The 22,478-nt window shown below is 39.6% G+C and overlaps 1 protein-coding gene across 1 annotated transcript in view; it reads right to left on the reverse strand.

The window, feature by feature from the left end:
- The window catches only part of LOC119796324 (protein kinase C-binding protein NELL1-like), a 321,529-nt gene that overhangs the window by 234,540 nt on the left and 64,511 nt on the right, over positions 1 to 22,478 (reverse strand). The gene's annotated exons all lie outside the window — the stretch shown is intronic.

Raw genomic sequence — 22,478 nt, forward strand, 5'->3', positions numbered from 1 at the left:
GTAGCCCAACAAAGCCTTGTTTTTGTTCTGAAAACTTGCAAATTTAAATGGACGAAGGGGGAGGACACTCCATGCTTATATGGACTCCCAAAAATTCACAAGGAACACCACTCATACCCATTGCCAGCAGCATTAACTCTGTAACTTACAACATTTCTAAACAGCTTACTAATATTTTAGCACCCTTGGTGGGAAACACACCACACCACATAGAAAACTCCAAAGACTTTGCAAACAAAGTCAAACATTTAAAGATGGCGCTAGCAGAAACCCTGGTGTCTTTTGATGTTACTTCTCTTTTCTCGTGCATACCTATATCAGAGGCAGTGGAAACAGTGACCTAAATAACAGGACTAATTTCACTCCAGACCAGATCTGCCATGACACCAATTGCAGCCAATCTTTACATGGAAGAAATGGAAAAGAGAACGCTGGACACCTTCAGAGGAACACCATGCGGATGACACATTCGTCAATATCGAGCTAAAAGAAATGGAAGCTTTCACAAGACAATAGGTTGACCACAATATCAAATTCACCAGAGAAGATTTCAACAACAACAAGCTACCTTTTCTGGACGTTTTGGTGAGCGTGGAAGGGGATGGAATCCTCAACATTGAAGTGTATAGGAAACCCACTCACACAAACCAATATCTTCTTTTTGACTCACACCACCCACTGGATCACACACTTTCAGTCATCAGAACCTTACAACATTGTGCTGAGCATGTCCCTACAATAACAGAAGGGAAACAAAAAGAACAGAAACACATCAAAGATGCTCTTCAAACCTGCGGATACCCAAACTTGGCGTTTGTCAAATCAGCAAGGAAGTTGAAAAGAGGTGAGAAGATTAAACACAAAAACATTGCCATCCCATATGTTGCTTCATTGTCTGACAAACTCAGGAGGGTTTTCTCCAAACACAAAATCCCAGTACATTTCAAACCAAACAAGACCCTTAAACAAAGACTAGTGCATCCTAAGACAAATCCCAGACCACATATGAGTGGTGTATGCAGTTCAATGCACTGACGGATGCTCTGATCTTTACACTGGAGGAATCAAACAACCTCTCCACAGACGCATGGCCCAATACAGAAGAGCGACCTCCTCTGGACAAGACTCTGCGGTACATCTACACCTTATGGACAAAGGACATTTTTTTGAGGACCAGAATGTTCACAGTTTTGAAAAATAAAATAGGTGGTTTGAGAGGGGTGTGAAGGAAGCCATATATGTTAAGAAAGAAAAACTAACCTTAAACAGAGGGGTTGGATTAAGGTTTCAGATTTCAAAAAACCTACAATGCAGCAATTGAGTTAATCCCTTCCCACTATCATTACAGCCCCAGCCACTGTACAGCAGAGCAAAGGACCTTGCCTATTCAGCCAGGCCAAGAATTCCCTTTAACAACCAACCTTTCAGACGCTTAGACACGTATGGGGCATTGCAGGCTATCAAAAGAAGCCAAACGACCCCCATCCCAAGGGTGTGGAGCCCTTCGTCTGTTTCAATTTGCATGTTTTGACACCAAAAACAAGGCTTTGTTGGGCTATTGTATTAAACCTCGAACTCGCTATTTGTGACTTTTTTAATTTAGAAAGCTTCCTAGATGGGAAGCAAGTCTTCAAACTTGGAAACAAGGTCCAGTAGATTGTTTTTAATTTTGTTTTTTGGTAGGACTATGACCTGGATAACTGAAAATCTTCACCAGTTTATCATGAACGTGTTCTAAAATTGTGCAGCCCTTTTAGAAGCTTAGAAATGTGAAGCACAAGAAGATAAAACAATAAATCGGTAATAAGAACATGTTTTCCTCAAAGCTTTTTTAAAATTCACAGATATAAAATGCAGTGGAGGTCTAGTGCACAATGCAGTCTAACTTTAACTTCTAAGAAGTTTGTTGATTCTTCAGCATTTTATTTTAAGTTTATATTTTTTTGTATTGTTAGATGTTACACATAATTTTTCCCTGTCTATGTGGTCAGAGTGGGGTCAAGTTAGGTTTTGTAACTATCTATTTTTATTTGCAGTAATTCTATTTTTTGCTTCCTTAATATGAATAAAAACAAGGCTGCTTCTAGTTTCACTCCATGATGGTTAAGGAATTAATGTTTTTCTACATGGCTCATTCAATGTCTGTAAAACAAATGATAACTTTCCAGTATATTCTTAAAAAAAAAAAACTGTTCAGTTAAAATATCATGTTTTTTCTACTAAGAGATAATGCCTTACCGGTAGCAGAAAACCTCCTCTCCCAACTTTACCTTCATCACACAACAATTAAAAATTTGTGCTTATAAGCCTAAAGCCAAGAGGAAAAATTGTATTTAATATGTCTTTAAGGTGCCATAACCTCTATTAAAGGATTTGTACATTCCAGTCAGCAATGGTTTAAACAGAAAACTTAGATTTCCTGGAGCATAACAGAAAACTTCCCATGTAAATATAATGTAAATTCAAGGGTGTTTTAGCCTCTTTTATAGCACTTAAAAAAATCTCAACCATTTCTTTCAGGAGATGCATTAAACATGTATCTGCTTTATTATGATATAAGTTTCCCCCTAGAGTAATATTTCTTGCTAATGGGGAACTGTTAAAAAAAAAAAAAGTAAAAAAAATAAATAAATAATGTAACATCTTCTAATTAAAATCCAACAAAGCCAAGCTTTACAGTATTTGATAATATATCTGTAGTCAGTTGTTTCAGAAACACAAGTCAAAGGCCTGGCATCACTATCTTGCTTCAGATTGTTGGCTGAGCATCACCTTGTAGCTGTTTGGAAGTGACCTGAAATCAAATATTCCAGTAAAGGACCAGGATTGCTCAGGGGAAGCACCGTTGTTAGAGCCCCTTGACCTCAGTGCTTCGTCCCAGACATGTCTAATTATGTACCTGTGTAGTGACTGGTTCTCTTTTCTTCTCTGGATTCATTCTCATCTTATCTGACACCATTCAATCTCTGTCTGTAATTATCTTTCTTTTTTCATTGATTAATGTGGCTTGCCTCAGAGCTCATCAACTGATTCGTGCAGATTATTTTCCCTTTTATCTGCCTTCGTAGTAAATGACCAATCAGTTACACTGTTCTCCGAAATGGTAATTTTATTACAAGCGTGGTAAAGCTGAATTTCTTGTTATTGGCCTTTTTAACATTTTGTACATCCAAACTAATTTGATTGTTTTATGCGTATAATCAATCACTTAACTGATGACAAAGACACAATACATAAAACAACATACATTTCTCTGAGGTTAAATGTGTTTTAGGAAGCAAGTGAGGAGAAAACAACATAGTCTATATTCAAATAAGGCAATAACGTCATTAATGATCAAATTATGTATCAAAAATGAAAATCAGTTTGTGCCATACCAAATATGCTTTCTATGTGGATAATAATCTTAAATTCAAACGGTTCTGAATTTAAGCAAACTATTAATGTTTTTCTTCTAAATCTACTGTATATCAGTTTTCTTAATCAATGTTGATAATTTCATATATAGTAGGCATAAATAATGTTATCCAAGGTATTCAGATACTCTGAATTCACTGAAAAAACAAACCTTGGATTTGACCCTAAACAGAATGCACCTTTTTCAATTACTTCATTTTAGAGTGATTTATTTCTGTTGTTTTTATGTTAAATGGCTGACCTTGTGTCGGCCAAAGCCTCTATTAGGCAGTTAGAGCTTCTCCTTACACAAATATTTAATCTGTGTCCTGTTTTCTTTAGGATGGATGTCAGGTAGGTAGCAGAGAGGATGACGTGGTAAAAAGTCCATGAACTCTCTCATTTCCAAACCACTTTTTAAGATTAAGTTGACATCTTTACCTAAGGGTAATAGTCTTTCACATGAACACAGACACTCTCAGAACAAACAAAATGACAGGTACACAGTGAAGGTAAAAGCCTGAGGGTTTGGTGCTTCGGATGCTTTCAAAGAAAACAAAAGGGATGGCGGAACCATTGGAAGTTGAAGTCAGTCATATGGATGATAATGCCAATAGTTCTTTAGTTTCTCTGGTGCTGTAACAAAGATTGACATAATCAAAAAAAATAGTTTATAGAGATAATCAGCTTATAAGTCGAGCATCTCCATTTGACTTTTAACTGTTTAAGTTATACTTTACTGACCTAAATATATGCATTTCAGTTAATGGTTTTGCAGCTGATTTGCAAATTCTCCTAAGTTCAAGGTCTGTAAAGGCAGGTCTGTACAGTAAGCAGCAAGTCAACTTGTAGAATCTGGGTGAACTTAACCAGGAAATAAGGATTTATATATAAACTTTCTTGAGTATTTTGGGACCTTGTTTAAAGCCACTGTACTGTCTATTTCATGATGTATCTTTTTTTTTAATAATCTCGACAGTGTAAACAAGATCGCTAAATCCGTATTACGGCATGTATCATAGATTTTGAATGCATTCCAAAAGACTCAAATGCTATCTTCCAGTATCATACCGTAAATCCTCTAATACAGGATGGGCCTTTATTTCACTCAGGTACATCTTGGTCGAGGCCATTGGAAGGAGATCTCCAGACTGGCCTCAACCTTTTTTTCCTTGGCCTTGTGCTCAGTCTGGGTTCATTAAACCTCGATCTTGGTCTTAGTCTCGTTTTACAAACGTTGACAAATTGTATAAAGACCAGTTCCAGATTTAGTGGTGTCATAACAAATAAATTAATGAATTAAAGAAAAGATATAAATAATGATAATAATGACGACACATAATCTCCCTTAGATCTTCACCTGCAAATTCACATTGCACTGCATGTGTATAAAAAAAACATCAGTGATCAGAGCACCGCTGGATGCTGCCACTTCAGATTAAATACAATGTTGCTATTGCTAATGATTGTGAAATCTTGCTGTGAGAATCATTACAACACCACGGCTTTTGGTTCTTTTGATTATTTTAGCTTCTATTCCTTGCATTAAAAAAACAAACGTCAACCTGCAGTCTTGCTTTCACTGAGAACACACCTGCTGTCTCACGACATGTCCTCACTTTTAAAAATGTATACAATTGCTTTTCAAAATCCTTAAGAATCTGAAGAAAAGGGCAAGAACAAAAGTCAAGGTTTAATATCTGTACACCCCCAGGATTAAGCATATGTGAGGTAAACAGGAGAAACTACCTTTATATTAACAGTGGACAAGAAAGGAAAGTAAGTGCCTAAATTACTTTAACCTTCGGGCAAATGGGACAACATACTTTAAGATAATGAGTGTTCTTCTTGTCTAAGGCATCATGAGATGCCCATCCCCTGACTTGTACAGTACCTAATACCTAATGTCCTGGCTCTAGAGGGACATATGCAGTAAAGAACCAGTTTAACAGTATCACAGCTCTACAGGCAGAACTCAACAAACCAGCAGATGGAGGGAGAATAATGAGTCTCATTTCATGAAGGCGAAAACAGAAATTCAGGTTTACTTTCGTTGTTTGAAAAATCATAATCTATGCAAGATAAATTACGCCATGTCTTGTGTAATCCATGGAACTAGCATCCTAGCTATAAATTTGACTACTGACTTTTTTTGTCTTTTCTTTCTCCTATTTGCTGCGTAAAAACAAACAAAAATTCTATTGGCTCTGATGGTTCAATTATGTGTCAATCATTTTTAAATATATCAAGATTACTTTAAAAGAGTCCATCTCATTCAATCTAATTGGGAAATTACTGTTAATTAAAATACTAAATAAATAGATGCAATAAGGACAACAAAAATATATCAGTTGGCAAAAATGTGTTTTCTTTTTCTAGTTTTATTAAAGAGTAGTTTAACTAACTGTTTGGGGCAAATATTAGGGAAAATTGGGATACATAAGTTAAAACTTTTACAGCTGGCTTTAAGTTAAATATTTCTCAGTAATAATGCCAATTACTAGCTCTTTGGGGTATGTAATCATGTAAAAATCTAAGAATTACATCTTATCAACACCTTCTGTGCCACACACTGACAAAAAACAAATTTTTCGCCTTTTTTGACACAAAATGTTTATTTTTATTTCTAAACATCATGAAGATATATAGCTGCTGTTTTTCACAGTTCAACTTATTACCTCAGCAAATTGTAAAGTAATGAATTATGTTTAGAGAATTTATTAAAAAAAAATTCTATATTTATTATGATAAATATAAGTTTAATAGCAAGAAGTAATTTTGAGATATTCATAACCATTGTCTCGGTAATCTTTCCGTTTTGTGGTGAACAAAAAATTAAGAAAATATTGAAATAACTAAAATATCTTTTGAAATTCTCAACCATTGTCCTTGGCCTTGGTGATGGAAGGTCTGGTCTGGGTCTCAGAAGGCTTGGTCCAGGGCTTGAAGGGTACAGTCTTGGAATTGGAGCCAACTGCTTCCGAAGGGGATAGATAACATTTTTCCAATGTGAGATCAGTTATAACAATAACAAAAACATTATTGGTCTCAAATGAAACATACTTGATTCCATCACTGATCCGGTCCAAGTCCCCAGTCCTAAGGGAACGGACTTTGGTTAAGAAGCTATTACATGCTGCCCTGTCTGTGTTTGGTCTTCCTCACTGTTGTCATTACCATTAATAAGTCTTTTTCCTTATTTCTGATTTCTGCTGTTGTCTCCTCATTATTCTCTGTCCTGTGTTGTCATCTGTGAACTAATTATAGCATCCAATTTCTTTTATCATAGTAGATGTTATCAAAGAATGATCATAAAAGGGAACTAGCCCTTGAAGCACAATTAGAGTTCACTTTCATTTTACTGTCAGAAACACACTTAATTATATAGTTTTAATCATGAAATACAAAAGCTGATACTCAAAAGTTATCTGAATATGATTTTTTCCCTTATTTCCAATCATGTGTATATAAAATATATACAAACATATAGACTTATTTATAATATATATATATATTTACAAGATATCAATTAATAAAATTAGATGATATATTTAATTAAACTTTAATGATTGATGTTCCTTGATGAAGTAACTTCATGTACATTTGAACAGACATGGCAGGTCAATCAGTTAAATGGTAGTTCGGCTTTTAAACTAAATAAAATTACAAGTAATCTGAATTATCAAACAAGTGTTGTAACTTTAAAGTAGCCCAATATTGATCAAATTAATGACTCCTACATGGATGACTGCAAACTTGGATAACAGCTGTTTGAGCACTCAGAATACATTTTTTTTTATTCTTTTTTTTTTTTTATTAGTGATGGTGTCTCAACATGGAATATGTTTTATATTAGTCGGTATGGAAGCATTTCAGAAGCATGATGCATGATGGTTCTATCTTATGACTGCCATATTGAATACCAAATGCCTAGCTTAGCTCTGCGTTATTGGATGAGATCCATACAAGTTCCTGCCATTTTTTACAACACCTTCCGTCAACTGTCAGGCTTCAAGATTTTTCCTTTCACGGCTGATACATATATCTTATACACAACTTCTCCTCCTTCAACAGAGAAACTAATTATCAACAGGACTTTTCCAAAACTATTGAACAACCAGTGACCTACATAACCTATACGAAATTTATTATCATGTAGTCATCATACTGTAAATGTGCTGCCTAAATATTCAAACAAATAGTTTAATAAGATTTAAATCACCTGTTTGTCTACCTGTTACATTTGAAGATTCAGTGTCTTGCCCTCCAATGTCAGCCAAAACGACAGAGGAATTATCTCCTGTCTTTCTAATAATTCTCAGCAGCAGCTGGTCAGAACCTTCTTCTTTCTTCAAAAAAAAAAAATAAATGCCACATGTCCATATTCTTCTGGGACTACTCAAAGTAGTGTGTTGTCAAAAAGCTGCTGTTGGATGAAACTCAAACTTCCAACTGGACATGAAAAAAAGGTTCGCAGTCTGGCATATTTGGGGACAGAACAAACAATATGTCTTTTGAGGACGCTCATAATTTCATGTGTTTACTGATGAGTAAAGTCAAAGCTAACAGGATGGACTGCATGCTATGCTATGCTACTGTAACCTGGTTGTTGTTATAATTACACAAAATGTCTTCTTTTTTTGGTTGTTTGTATTGTTCTCTACCTGAACGAAAAGCTGTCATTGTTTTGAACGTGTTAGTTTAAGAACGGTAGCCCCTCCTTTTTATTTCTTCTTTTATGGTTTTGTCTTTAAAATGTTTTCGTCCCTTAGGCCCTCCCCTTTCGTCATGTTGTCCTGCGGGAGAGGTGTGTCCTATTTATTTCCTATCTAAATACTTCCAGTTTATTTATAGATTTATTAAGTTAATTTCTGTTATGTATTTTTGTTTGTGTAGGACTTGGAGCGGGCAGCTTGTAAAACGATTGCTTTTCTCTTTAATGTTTTCGTCAGGTATGTTGTGTAAAGAAGGTTTATTTTGTTTAATGTTGTGAGACATGATCCCCCTTTTGTCATGTTGTCCTGCGGGAGAGGACTTGGAGCGGGCAGCTTGTAAAACGATTGCTTTTCTCTTTAATGTTTTCGTCAGAATAAATCGAAGAAAGCCAAACCGAGTCACGGCCTGACTAATTACCAATAACCAGCACAACGCAGAAGGGAACCGGTTACACTTGGTGCCGTCTGACCCGCTGTAACGTCGAATCTCCACTGCTGAAGCTGCTGCTACGTTGTGCCTTTCCCGCCTTTGACGTCTTGCTCCGTCTTTGCCCTGCGCTTTGACTGGCAGGCGCTGGCGCGCTGTATCCTAGCAACGAAGTAACTGTTTCTGTTGGTCTTCTTTTTTTGTGCACCTCGTTTTATACAAGGGAAGAGGGGAAATAAGTGAAGAATAAGTTTTTTTGTGTGTTTTGGGACAATAAATACAATCCTAAAAAAGTACATGATCAACAAATAATAATAATATTAATAAAAAAAAAAAAAAAAAAAAAAAAAAAAAAAAAAAAAAAGTAGAGACATGAAACCAGTCTGATTATTACCCTTTACCTGCAGATAAGGCTGGTTGTTTTTTTTTCTTTTTTTTGTTTCTTTTGCTGACTGTTGCATCTGAGTTCTTGTGTGACTGATTTCTTTTTACACGGTTGGGTATCTGCACTTTATTTTTGACATCACTTCTTTTTGATCCACTGTTATTTTCCATAGCTTTTGTCTGTTATTGTTTGATGAAATGTCTGACACTGAGGTACCTTTTAAGGTGATGAAGTGGACCGGAAGGTCACTTTTAGTTTGGGGAGGGGCCACCATTACATGTCATTTGGAAGGGGTAGACCTATGCCTTTTAGTCCATATGAATTTTCTGTTGATCAGCTTGGGATGAACCCCCCACCTGTTCCTGCTGCTGTTTCTACACCCATTGACAAAGCAAGGTCTGACCCTACCCAACTTGTTTCTACTGAGGCTCTCAGTGGGGTGATTGCTGATCTGGCTAAGCAGATTGGGGACGCCATTACGACGAATCTCAATGGACTAAACCCACAAAGTCAGTCACAGTCTCAGATTGCTGACAGCCAACCCAGCGACCTGACCGATCAGTCACAAATGAGGTTTGTTGTTCAGTCTGATATTAGAGCACCTCCATATTTTAAAGGTGACCACACTGACACCTTCTCCATCCAGGAATGGGAGGGTTTGATGAGATGCTATCTGTCAAGGATGAGATGTGTGGACCCTGTAGAAATGTGTGAGATCATCACATCCAGACTTATTGGGAAAGCCAGAGATGTGGTTCAGGTGTCGCTTCGTTGCCAGCCTCAGTCATGTAGTGACAAGTTGGTTTCTACTGTTTTCGATATTTTGAAACGCAACTTTGGTGAGCTGATCTTCTCCAGTTTGCCAATGAGAGACTTCTATAACATCCTGCCAGCTGATGGAGAGACAGCCATGGACTACTGGATTCGACTGAACAAGTCTATTGAAGCGGCTGATGAGTGTTTGCGTAGGAGGGGGAAGCAGGTGGAGGATCCAGGAACTGAAGTTGTTACAATGTTCATCAACCATTGTCCTGATCCTGGTCTAGCTCTTTCCTTCCAGCTGAAACCTGTGGAGGAGTGGACTACTGCTGAGGTCCAGAGCCGCCTTGATAACCGTGTTGCAAGTCTTAGGAAGCCGATGGTCACTACAAAGAGGACTCTTGGTTCGTCTGCGGGCCCTGTTTTCTCCTGTCATCCTCAGCTTGGTGCTCAAACGCCTAGTGCTGCATTGTCAGCTGATGCTACACCATTTGCTGTCCGTTTTCCCCAAGCTGCTTTGGCATGTGATCATTCCTCAGCTTCAGGGCCCTTGAATCAGCAGCCACAGCAGCATGTTGCTCCACATTCTACATCCTTTCAGAATACAGGTCCACCCCAGCCACCTTTTTCCTCCAGTTCAGGAGTTGAACCGCCTCCTCAGATGACAGAGATGTTCGATAAAGTTCTGTCTCTGTGTGCAGATTCTCTTGCTACAAAACAAAGTGGTCAACATGTGAGGAGTCACACACGTGGTTCTAAACTTCCTCAGCATGCACCATGCAGGGTTTGTTGCTCAGAGGAGCATACCACACACTCACACTGCAGATTGTTCAGACTGTGTCTCAACTGCTTCGGCTCGGGACACATTAAAAGGGATTGTCCTCAGCCTGCTCATCACACACCGCAGCTGTCCTCCCAGTATCCTAATTTAAACTAGAGAGCCCGTGTGATGAGAGGGGAAGCATGGGCAGAGTGGATAATACCCTCAAGACTACACTGGATGCACACTCTGTTTATACTGAGTGTTGCAATACTTCACCTGAGAACAGAGAAGTGATTTTCTTGGGGTCACAGAGAGTTCAGAGGGCTAGTGATTTGTTTTATGCCTCAGTTTCAGTTAGTGACCGGACTACACTGAGGGGTATGTTGGACTCTGGGAGTATGTCGTGCACATTGAGCGTGGAGGCAGAGAGCAAACTAAGAGCGGCGGGTGTTTGATCCCTCTTGCGGTTCCAGAGAATGTGGTGCTCGTTGGGTGTGGTGGCCTTCTCACGCAGCCTCGATACATCTATGAGTTGAACATTGAGATCTATGGCTTCAGATTTACAGTACCGACATTTTTGATACCTGGCCAACATGATGAATTCATCATTGGTAGCAATGTGCTCCGGCCCCTTATTCAAAGAATGAAAACTGATTCGAGGTACTGGGAACTCATTACATCTAACACTGCAAACCCAGAGTGTGAGGAGTTTTTGCAGCTTCTGAGTTGTGTTTCTCGGTGGTCAAACTGTACTTCACCTGACAAGATTGGAACAGTTAGGCTCAGACAGGCTGTTACCCTCCTTCCTCGTCAGGAGTATGTGGTCTGGGGTAAGCTCCCATCCACTGCACCACTGTCATTGGGAGGCACTGTGGTTGTCGAGCCGTCATCTGCTCGTTCCACTCCAAAAAACATTTTGGTGGGTCGTGTAGTCACACCCATGTGGGGGGATCGTTGGGTCCCTATGAAGGTCCTCAATCCCACAGAAAAACCTCTGATACTGCGCCGCGATGCTAAAATCGCTGATGTCTTTCCATGTGTTGCTGTGGAGGACTTTGCTTTTAGTCAGGGGAGATCGGAACTGTACTGCAACCATTCAGCTGTTTCAACAGGTTCATCTCATCACAGTGCTGATCCAGTGCAGATGTTGAGAGACTGTGGGCTTCATGACATTGACATAGAGAGCTGTGAGGTGTCAGATGAGTCTAAAAGAAGGCTGGCTGAACTTGTGATTTATTACCAGGATGTGTTCCCCAGGGGAAAACTGGATTGTGGTGAGGCTAGGGATTTTGTTCATCGCATTCATTTGGCTGATGACCAGCCATTTCGCTTGCCTTATCGACACATACCACCAGCACATTATCAGCAGTTGAGGGAGGTCTTGTCTGAGATGGAGATGAAGGGTATCATAAGGAAGTCTATTAGTGAATATGCCTCCCCGCTTGTTATGGTGTGTAAAAAGTCTGGGGACATGAGGATATGCACTGACTTCCGCTGGCTTAATGCTAAGACCGTTAAGGATGCCCATCCATTGCCCCATCAGTCTGACTGCCTTGCTGCTCTTGGTGGGAATGCGCTGTTCAGCACCATGGACTTGACCTCTGGTTTCTACAACATCCCTCTCCATGAGTCCGACAAACCTTACACTGCTTTTACCACGCCGCTTGGACTTTATGAGTACAACCGTCTCCCACAAGGTTTATGCAACAGCCCAGCTTCCTTCATGAGGATGATGCTTAATGTTTTTGGTGACTTGAACTTTTCCAGCCTCCTCTGCTATCTAGACGACCTGTTGGTATTTGCACCGTCTGAGGAGGAGTCGTTAAAGAGGCTGGAGGTTGTTTTCTGTCGCCTGAGAGCAAACAACTTGAAGCTGGCCCAGAAAAAGTGTCACTTTCTCAGGAGGTCTGTGAGGTTCTTGGGCCATGTTGTGGAAGCTGGTGGTGTTTCTGTTGATCAGGAGAAGGTAAGGGTCATCTCAGGGTTTGAAAGAAAAGACCTCATGAAGGAGGATGGCTGTACTCCGTGCCAGAAGAAGGTGAGGTCATTCTTGGGCATGGTGCTATTCTATCAGCACTTTATTCCAGCTTGTTCCCGCATCGCAAAGCCTCTTTATGCCCTCACTGCAGGTCAGAAACGTAAAGTAAAGAGCAAAGGACACGGGAAAGCTGGAACCTTTCGTGTTCTGACTCCCCAGGACTGGACTCCAGCTTGTGAGAAAGCGTTTGGAGACCTTAAAACTGCACTTCTCAACTGTGTGGTGCTGGCACATCCTGATTTTGAGAAGCCATTTATTCTCTCAACCGATGCTTCGTTGGATGGGCTCGGTGCTGTTTTGTCGCAGGTCCCAGCTGATGGAGAGATTGCTAGACCTGTTGCTTTTGCCAGCAAGACTCTCAGCCATAGCCAGGCCAACTATCCTGCACACAGGCTCGAGTTCCTAGCCTTAAAGTGGGCTGTATGTGATAAGTTCAGCCATTGGCTGAAGGGTCACAGGTTTACTGTGTGGACGGATAATAACCCTCTCACATATATCCTGACCAAGCCCAAACTGGATGCTTGTGAACAGCGCTGGGTCTCTAAGCTTGCTCCATACACCTTTGAAATCAGGTATGTTCCAGGGAGACAGAATGTGGTGGCAGATGCTCTGAGCAGAGCTCCTTTTGTGAAGCCTTTGGCTGATCGCCTTCTGTCAGAACCTTGTCAGGAACTTATGGAGCATGTCTGTGAGGTCCCTGATCATGCTGTGCAGGATGTTTTCCGTTTGACCTGTCAGCTTCAATCAGTGGACAGCTCTTCCTCCATTACAGCTGACATGTCCATGACCTGTGACAAAGTCTCCTCTCTTTTGTCATCTGCCTGCAGTGGAGATGCTGGTCAGACTCAGCATGCAGCATCTTTAGCTGATCATCTGAGCATGATAATCCCACACACCACAGGTCCATCAACAGCTCTTTGTCTAACTGACCTGGTCTCCCACCAGAAAAACGATCCTGTTATTTCCAGAGTTGTCCTGTACGTTGAGCGGGGACGCCGTCCATCAAGGCGGGAACGCTCTGGTGAAAATCAACTGGCTCTAAAAATTCTGAAGCAGTGGGATAAACTAACATTGCTGAATGGCATTCTTTACCGTGTCATAAAAGACCCTCTGACAAAAGGTAAACGCTTCCAGTTTGTGGTCCCTGATGCTTTGAAGTCTGTGGTTCTGACTGGTGTCCATGATAGTACAGGTCATCAGGGCCAGCCACGAACATTCTCCTTGGCTCGTCATCGTTTCTTTTGGCATGACATGGAAAGAGATGTGCGAGATTATTTGAGAAAATGTCCCAGATGTGTCCTCAGTAAAACCCCAGAGCCTGCTGTGAGAGCCCCTCTGGAGAACATCAGGACCAGTGCTCCGATGGAGCTGGTGTGTATTGATTTCTGGTCAGCTGAGGACAGTAACAACAAGTCTGTGGATGTTCTGGTGATCACTGATCACTTCACAAAGTTAGCACATGCTTTCCCGTGTCAGGATCAAACTGCTAAACGAGTTGCAAAAAAGTTATGGGATGGGTTTTTCTGTGTTTATGGCTTCCCCCAGCGCATTCACTCAGATCAGGGTGCAAATTTTGAGAGTGAGCTGCTGGCTGAGCTTTTAGAGTTGAGTGGTGTCAGTAAATCACACACCTCACCCTACCATCCAATGGGTAATGGGACTGCAGAGAGATTCAATCGCACTCTGGGCAACATGTTGAGATCTCTGCCTCCGCGTTCGAAGCATAAATGGCCTCAGATGGTCCAGTCTCTGACTTTCGCCTACAACTGCACGGTTCATGAGACCACAGGCTTTGCACCGTTCTATCTGATGTTTGGGAGGATTCCCAGGCTGCCTGTTGACCTTGTTTTTCGGAACGTTCTTCATGATGATGCTATTTGTGACTACCACACTTACGTCAAATCACTGGTTGAAGATTTACGTTCTGCCATGCTAATGGCTGAGAAGAACACCAGTGCAGAGCAGAAACATCAATGTGACCAGTACAACAAGAGAGTCAAGGGTCACCCTCTGTCAGTTGGAGATCAGGTCCTGGTGGCAAACAAGGGAGCCAGAGGAAAGCGAAAGCTTTCTGATAAATGGGAGCCTGTGATGTACACGGTGGTTGCCTCCAAACCTGCTCTCCATATTTATCATGTTAGAGATCGTCATGGCAACGAGCGTGTGGTGCATCGCAACCTCCTTCTTGACGTGAACTTTTTACCTGTGGGGATGACCTTGGATGGGAATGTGAACCGCCAGGTTGATAGTGTGGTTCGAGTCCCCCCGGTTCCTGATTCACATGGAACAGGAAGTTTTAGTGAGGCTCCTAGTGCTGTTCCTGCTGAGCCTTCCCTACCTGACTCCCTGTCCTGCAGTGATGGGGATGACCGTACTGCCTCATGGGTTCAGGACGTGTCCTTGGCTCCATCAGTTGGGAACAGTGACCTGTCTCATGACCCTGAAAACTCCTCTATGGAAACAGGAGTACTGGCGACTGCTGGTTCCTTACCTCATCTTCCTGATGCTGCTGGCTCTGTTCATCCTCCAGACAGGGTGGGTGAGGATGTTGTTCGCCGCCTAACTTCACGCTTTGGGAGGGTTAATAAACCAGTTTGTCGCCTGATAGAGTCCATGGCCGTCATTGAGGCGCTTTATGATAAGGATAATGTTCAAACTGTTATTGACGTGTGAGTTTCCAAATTCTCATATGATTCCTGCCATTGGCTAGGATTGTCTTTATCTTGGTTTACATAAGTTTCAGTACCATTTATGTGTTTACTCTGTATGGGGAGGTGTAAAAGGCACCTCTTGTTGTCCATGGAATACTGTGAGATTTTGCTGGGCGTCGGGCAACCTCTAGTCTCCTGAACTTGTTGTAGGGTAGTTGTTTGGCTGATGTGTTACATTGTTGCAAAAAAAAAAAAAAAAAAAAAAAAAAAAAGAAAAATGATGAAAAAAAATTTGTACTGCTACTAAGTGTCTTTATCACTGTTTTTTTATTTTGTGTAATTCTAGGGGGGTGAATGTAACCTGGTTGTTGTTATGATTACACAAAATGTCTTCTTTTTTTGGTTGTTGGTATTGTTCTCTACCTGACCGAAAAGCTGTCATTGTTTTGAACGTGTTAGTTTTTAGAACGGTAGCCCCTCCTTTTTATTTCTTCTTTTATGGTTTTGTCTTTAAAATGTTTGCGTCCCTTAGGCCCTCCCCTTTCGTCATGTTGTCCTGCGGGAGAGGTGTGTCCTATTTATTTCCTATCTAAATACTTCCAGTTTATTTATAGATTTATTAAGTTAATTTCTGTTATGTATTTTTGTTTGTGTAGGACTTGGAGCGGGCAGCTTGTAAAACGATTGCTTTTCTCTTTAATGTTTTCGTCAGGTATGTTGTGTAAAGAAGGTTTATTTTGTTTAATGTTGTGAGACATGATCCCCCTTTTGTCATGTTGTCCTGCGGGAGAGGACTTGGAGCGGGCAGCTTGTAAAACGATTGCTTTTCTCTTTAATGTTTTCGTCAGAATAAATCGAAGAAAGCCAAACCGAGTCACGGCCTGACTAATTACCAATAACCAGCACAACGCAGAAGGGAACCGGTTACACTACACTAACATGTTTTGAGCTGGTGTTGAAGTTTGGACAAACTTTATTCCACTATGGTTTAAACACTGACATAAGATTAATGTTCACGTGTTCCTCAGATGCTCATTACATTTCAATTACCAAGTATGACCAAGAGTTATTTAATGGAATCCTAATGTCTTTTCGGTGCTAGCTATTACAAAGAGGGTAAAGGATCGTTAACTAAAGGTTATTGGTTCCTGATTAAGCAAATCGTTTAATAAAACATTATTTGGCCAAATAATGTTTTATTCACCTCATGGATTTGCATTGTGAATTGGTCTGAAAACATTCCAATTTCTCAGAATTAGTGAAAAGCTAATTTGATCTCATTCCAAATTCGTCCAGATTATCTTTGGTTTTCAAACACAAAATCCACCTCAAACTGTAATATGGTTTTCACCAATGTTTCCACCAATGAAATATAAACTCCCAGCTGGCTGGGAATTGAATAGAATAGAAATCCACAACATTAATATGGCATGGGCATTGAACATAAAATCCCAACAATAGCATCTGAGCTTTCAGCAGATAAAACATGGATGGGTCACTGCTTCTGTACAAAGTCCTCTATGATTGGTCATAGCATCGTGCTTGTGTTGGATTCATAGAAGACGGGAAATTACAAAACTTCTTTCTTCTTTAATTTCATTGGCGGGTCAATAAAAAGGAAATTTCCTCTTTCTCTGGTTAAAAAAAAAGTTCCATTGCTCATTGAGAGTAATTCGGGGCAAGAGCCAGGAGCACCCAAGCCAGGTGACGCCACTGGCTGCCACCATACTTTATCACAGTGGAGATTAATCAGGATTAAACAAGCAATGAAACCACTGTAATGTTAGCCTTGCTGGCTTCCCTACTGGGCTTCTGGTATATTGAAAAATATTTCTGCAAAAACTCCACCCCAACATACCTGATATGTCCTTGCTCTTAACTAAAGTAGAATATAAGATGTTCTTTATCACACCTATAGGCTCCAGAACTGAGAGTTGTATTCATATTTTAACTAGGTGAATGTTGTTTTAAGGCATGGACCATCAATGTAACATAAATTATGGAAATGTTTGGTGGACATATACACTTTCAAACGTGGTGTAATACAAACTCCATGCAAAATAAATAACTGTGAAGATAAAAAGAAAACCAATGGCTAACAAATCTTTGAAACAAATAACTCTCTCCTTAAATCAATACTGTGTAGTTAGGTGAAAGAATTAGGCCAATTAAAATTTCAAGGCTGACAGCTTGCTCTACAGAACACTACTTTCCTAAGATTAAAGTTAGTTTTTCACAGTTTTTCATCTCCCTATTCTTTGATGCAAAAAAATATGTTAAGCCAATTTTGACTAGGCTGTTTAACCAAAGAACCTGAGCAAAAGTAAGTAGAAATGCTGCTGTCAAAATTTCAATGGGATGACTAATCAACCCTAGATCTCAACAAAATTCATAATCATCAAATCTCAATTTCAGCAAAACACGTTTCCTAATCTGTACCTACATAACAACAAACATACAGTAATTTAAGCGGATTCATCCATCCTTTTATGCAGATACTGTTTAAGGATCTCCTTTTTGAGTTTTATTAAGTGTGATTAAAGTATTTCAAAGAAATCTAGGCATTGATTACATTTTATTTAATGTAATTCGATTTATACCTTTATTCTAATATGAATATTGGAGATGAATGACTGTAAAACATTTCAATTTTTATTTTTTTTTTCAAGCTCTAGCTACATATATGTTACATCTTTTGAGTGAATAATTCTATGACCGAACACATGGGAACTTTGACAGGTTTGCTGCAAAATGTCAAAGAGCATTTCTGTATTCCAGCATTAGATCATTTAATGTTGACTGGTACGGAAAATATAGAATGTCCTTGAGATGGAGTCACCAAAAACTCTTAGATGAAAGGGTAGCATGATTTGATAACTCTGGGTATGAATGTGATTTTCCTCTTGGTAAAACTCATGGAGAATGTTTTATGGCAAATATATATTTTCTAAGATAAGACTGGCTGTCAACAAGGTAGTGGGCTTTAATGTCTTACCATGAAAACTGGGATAAGCATGCTGTCATCTTATAGGAAACGCTTCACAGTTCAGCTCTACAGCAAGGTTTTAATTCCCTTTGCATGTGTTGGTCAAATGAATGAGATGGTAAATGAAATTTAGCACACTTCAGTGCAGATGACTTCATTGGAATGACATGCTCTTTACTGAGATGTTTTTATCCAGCTTTGTCATATAGCATGAAAAAATAAAGACTAAACACCCACCCGTTTTGTCAGAAGCACTGCTTTTTACTACTATTCCGTTTTAATAAAAGTAAAGGAATACTCTTAGAAAGGACCTGTATCGTCACACTATTTACTCTCTAGATAGAAGGATCCAGAATGAGAAATAATCAGAAAAGGCTATAAAGTAGCTGCTAGTAATTTTCTTAAGTGTTAAGGTAAAACACATAGAAAAAACAACTGCTATAAAAACATTTTGAAATATATAATTTAAAATCCACAAATGCAAGTTGTAAAGGAGTATTATATGAAAAGAGAAAAATAGTGCAACTTGCAGATCATTGTTTGATGTTTGTTCTCTGTTTGCCTTCTGTTAGTGTCCTGTCTGTGAGTTTTGTTAGTTTTAGATTTATTTCCAAGGTTCATGTTACAGTAAGGAGTTTATTTTCAAGCCAGTGTCCATAGGCAAGCTATTCCCTAACCACTGGTGAGAGCATTTCAGCATTTCCCAATGGGTTCTGTCTTCCTGATTCTATTCCCTCTCAACCACTGTCCCTGCCTGATCTCTTTGCCTGAACCTCTGTTGGACTCCAGCTAAATTCTGCCTCCCAGGTGCATTTCTGTCTGAGCTGGATGCTCGTCACACCGTTCTCTGAACCTGCCTTCACGCTCTAATGGATTCCAGGAACCTGGATCTGTCTGTTCCTGTGTGGATTGGAACCCCTGACTGGACTGTGGACTCATGGATTCCAGTACTACTCCAGTCTGATCTGAATCCCTGTCCTGGATCGGAGTCCAGCCTGCTCACTGGGGTTGCTGCATCTGGGATGGTCTGGATGGCTCATGGCCGCCTCTCGTTGGCAGTGCATCGGCTTATCCTGCCTATGATTGAGAGGATGGACTGACCTGTTAAGCCAGGTAAGTGACTAACTCTAATAATCATCTTCTGTTCAGATGCTTGTGGTCACTTACCTGTGTTTCTCCCTAAGCCAGAGTGTTGTGAACCCACAAACACTGCAAGAATTCAGTTTGAGGTCAAGGATAGAGCATCTTGGAAGAAATTAAGATAATACAAGAAAAAAAATTGGTTAAATAGAACCCCTATGTGCTTATTTTAATCAGTTATTTTAATCAGCAAAGTGTCAGTGCAGGACCTGGACCTTATTTAAAAGGCTAGTTGCAGGTTGGAAGAAGCTGTTTTTTATGGCAGGATGTTCTGGTCTTGATTGACCACTGCCTACTGTTAGAGGGGAGAGTCTCCAACCGTTTGGGTTTTGATTATGTATAACTCCTGAACACCCACCCAATTTGAAGTAATCCTCGTCTATTTTGCACACCCAAATGGAAAAAAAACTAACTGAGGAACTGTAAGCCCACATGACATGTGTGATGCATCATTTGAAAGCTAACACGTGGTTTCTGAAAATATAAATGAAAATGGTGAGTAAAACACAGCCTAAGCTGCATCAGTTCAAACATGAAGGTTGTTTGTTTTTAATTCTTGAAAATAATAGGTCTTTTTTTGAACAGCAGTAATAAAGACATTCTTGAGAATAGGCATTGTATTGCATTTGTTCTACATCATGTCAACCAAAAATGCAGAAAATTTCAGGCCTCTAGTTAGAACAGCTCCAGAGCTGTGGGGCTTTAAACTTTTGGTGTCACCAGCATATCCAAACCTCTCCAAATGTGGCAGATTGTGCCAAATTATGCCAAATGCTTTTACTCTGTTTGAGCCATAGAACAACACTGAAGCATTTTGATGGCCACAAAACATTTATGAAGCAAGTATTTTCCACTTTCTTTCAGAATCAGTGTATATAACAAAATGTAACATTTATAAACATAAAATAAAATAAAAGTCTATAAAACATTTTTTTTTAAATGCTGCTTTTCAAGCTAAAATAAGACCCAGTGCCTTTTCTGCGCTGTATTTGTATTTATTTTTTTCAGGTTTAGGTATTGTAATAAAACAAAATCAGCGTCGAAACTTCAAAAATATCGGAGTGTTGTTGATAATATGCTTCGCACTGTGTGCGCTGATCCAGTCTCAACAGTTTATTTCACTTATATGCAAGACGGTAACATGGCTCTGCTTTATGAACCCAGCCATGTCTACCCTTGTTTGAAACCTTATTTCATTGGCTACAAAGTCAAACAGCCCACGTGGTCTAAACCAATAAGAGCAGGACTCTAGGAGTTGTAATATCACACTACTCGGTGTGTCATTGGCTGAGGTGCTTGTGAGATTTCATCGGGTGTCCCTGACTCAAATCCAGTCATACAAATAGGGGGATACTTTGGTCTTGTATGTAAGAAGACTGTGTAAAGAAACATACCAAACATTGTGGGAAAACAAATGAGGAAATATGTCTTATTAGGAAGATGCTAAGCCTCAGCTATGACCAGTTAACTTTTCTGATGAAAAAAATATGAAATATGAAATAAGAGAGATTCAACAATTATGAATGGATTCTGTATCTCTCCAGAGACCGACTGTATGCTTAAGACCAAGCCCTGCTAGAGCTTCAAAATAATACAACAGGTCCTGTACAAAATAAAAGCCTATATAATATACTCAGCAATTTATTGCTCTATAGGGTTCTTTATATTACCCCAGCTGCAACTAGGTATAGCGATGCCAGTCACCACTAAGTGTGGCAACGCCAACCCGCAATAGCTGCTGTGAAAAACTTCCAATAGGTGTGGCAACACTAGTCGCCAAGAGCTGTTGCCTAACCACTCCACAGTAGGTCATGCCAGTTGCCATCAACCATGAACAAGTGATTTCTCACGTGGTATGGTGATACATGCCAATGTAAGGTGAATCAAACTAACCCCATTAAGCCTTTGGTGCGAGTCCAAATATGACACACACACAAATACGCACAAAGTGGCAGGCACCTCCAATATTTCCTTCTGGAATTTTCTAGTTGGTATTTACAAGTTTCCAAGTGTGAGTCATCTCTTTCCAAACTAACTGTGTGCAGTGTTCCTTGATCCTGTTGGACCCCTCAGTACAAGCTCAAAATGTCCTCCTAACAATATCAACACTACACTTGAATCAATGTGTGAAAAGAAACGAATCGTCTATATTTTAAATTATATATGTACCCATTTATCCTGGTGTTGCACTTCGGGTGTGATTCGCAACACAATTTATTTCTCTAGCATCAGGAACACATTCACACATCCAGAGGGAAAATTGGATCTGTTTTACCTGAAATAGAATCCAACACAACTAATTTACTTTTCAGCAAAAGCAAAGCAGCACGCCTTCCATGTCTATTTGATTTGTACTAAGGTGCAGTCAACAGACAGGGAACAAATCCTGTCAGTGTTAACTAGCCTCACATGTCAAAAAGAATGCTGGTATGCTTACATATTTATATTATTGTTAATCATCTGTGTCACCAAATTATGTTCTCGCTTGTTGTATACTTCTTGTTTTTTTTTCCCCCCTTTGTTCCCGATGTCAAGCTACTCTTCTCCATCTGCTTTTCTTTTAAAACAAAAATATTTTTTGGTATCCCCAGGCAAAAGTGCATGCTGCTTTAGCTTGTAGCCTATCGAGTGTATCAATGATGGCTTGTACTTATGGCATCCTCTTCAAAGTGGTCATTTGACAGATGGTCAAATGGTTTGTCCTTGGGGAAAATAAAATAAGAAACTCCAGTGGAATTCCTGGTGCAATTCAAACAGTTAATGGCAAAGCATTGGACCATAATGAACTTGTACTCGACAGCCTGCTGCCTTTCCATGCTTTTTTTCCTCATTGGCAGCTCAACATTACATAAAGTAGATGAATTCTATAATACGTATGTGTTGTGATTATAATTTTTTGTTTCTGCTTGAAGCTGAGTAGAGAGATTCCCACTTTAAAATATTCAAATTGTTTCTAGTATTTAGAATTTGAAAGATGTTTCACTATCTGTCTGTGTTTAGAGTGGGGGGATTTTTATTTTATGGAATTGTTATTGAACCGAGAAATATACAGTAGAAAGAGCTGACTGTAGTGTAAAAAAATTCAATACACAATTAAGTTTCAGCAAATTATCATGAAATAAAAATATAGGGTATATGCATGGAAATATGTAGGTCTTATTACTGGGACAGAATTCTAATATGCAAATTCAAATATAAAGCACTAGCATAGCATAGCT

The sequence above is a fragment of the Cyprinodon tularosa genome, unplaced genomic scaffold (assembly GCF_016077235.1).
Source record: "Cyprinodon tularosa strain WSP-4 unplaced genomic scaffold, ASM1607723v1 ctg543, whole genome shotgun sequence".
Classification (NCBI taxonomy): Eukaryota; Metazoa; Chordata; class Actinopteri; order Cyprinodontiformes; family Cyprinodontidae; genus Cyprinodon; species Cyprinodon tularosa.